The following is a 1664-nucleotide window of genomic DNA, read 5'->3' as shown; positions in this document are numbered from 1 at the left end:
GTCTGTGCGTAGTGGTTCTTGAAGCACTGACTCCAGCTGCAGTCCACTCTTTGTGAATCTCCCCCACATTTTTGAATCGGTTTTGTTTCACAATCCTCTCCAGGGTGCGGTTATCCCTTTTGCTTGTACACTTTTTTCTACCACATCTTTTCCTTCCCTTCGCCTCTCTATTAATGTGCTTGGACACAGAGCTCTGTGAACAGCCAGCCTCTTCTGCAATGACCTTTTGTGTCTTGCCCTCCTTGTGCAAGGTGTCAATGGTGGTCTTTTGGACAACTGTCAGGTCAGCAGTCTTCCCCATGATTGTGTAGCCTACAGAACTAGACTGAGACACCATTTAAAGGCCTTTGCAGGTGTTTTGAGTCAAATAGCTGATTAGAGTGTGGCACCAGGTGTCTTCAATATTGAACCTTTTCACAATATTCTAATTTTCTGAGATACCGAATTTGGGGTTTTCATTGGTTGTCAGTTATAATCATCAAAATTAAAAGAAATAAACATTTGAAATATATCAGTCTGTGTGTAATGAATGGATATAATATACAAGTTTCACTTTTTGAATGGAATTAATGAAATAAATCAACTTTTTGATGATATTCTAATTTTATGACCAGCACCTGTATATACACAGGTATTGCACTGAGGGCTATTGTCCAGTCATACTGTCGTGGGTTAAGTGTTCCTCAGAGTGACAGCCTAGGGGAAGAAACTGTCCTTGTGCCTGGTTGTCTTGGGTGCACAATGACTTGTAGCGCCGTCCAGAGGGGAGGAGTTCAAACATATTGTGTCCAGGGTGTGAGGGGTCCGCAGTGATCCTCTCCGCCCTCCTTTTGACCTGTGAGGCGTACAGGTCCTCCATGGAGGGCAGGCTCACACCAATGACCTTTTCTACAGTCCTCACTGTCCGCTGAAGTCTGTACTTGTCCTGTTTGGTTGCTGAGCCAAACCAGACAGTGATGGTCAATTTTGTTTAACAAAAACAATAACTTAGTTGCTAATTACAGCTAAGAACAACAAGCTAACACTAATGTTAATCACTTGTAGTTCAGCTACCAAAGGCTCTTTAAATATGGAAATGCTGAAGCTCTTAGTAATTTACTGTTTCAGATGTGAGCTGAGAGTGGTTGTTCATACCGCACACTGTTGTGGGTCTGCCCAACTTCTTACAGCCTGTGCTCTCCAGCTGGAAGGAACCAAACAGCCTGAACACAGAGGAGTGTCTGTGTTTACCAGTCTAATTGAGATCAGAGTATAACCGTTCAATAAAGGGCCTCTTTATTAGTAAGACTAATTAAAACACTTACTGTGAAAACAGAATTTAACAATTAGCCATCGAGTCAACATGAATGGGCACAGCACCTGTGGCTGTATATACTTTTTGTGGGCCCCCTTGGACTCTTCCTCACTAGAACATCTTGTACTAAGAGTGTAACGACTTGTACATTGGTGAAACTAAGCAGCCGCTTCACAAACGCATGGCCCAACACAGGAGGGCCAACTCCAGTGGACCAGAGTCAGCAGTTCACCTCCACCTGAAGGACAAAGGACATTCTTTTGAGGACAGTGAAGTCCAGATCCTCTCCAGAGAACATCGCTGCTTTGAGAGAGGAGTTAAGGAAGCTATTTTTGTAAAAATAGAACACCCCTCTGTTGCAATCGGTTCT

This window comes from Monopterus albus, unplaced genomic scaffold (genome assembly GCF_001952655.1).
Source record: "Monopterus albus unplaced genomic scaffold, M_albus_1.0 scaffold264.1, whole genome shotgun sequence".
Classification (NCBI taxonomy): Eukaryota; Metazoa; Chordata; class Actinopteri; order Synbranchiformes; family Synbranchidae; genus Monopterus; species Monopterus albus.
Note: the sequence above shows the minus strand (reverse complement) of the source record.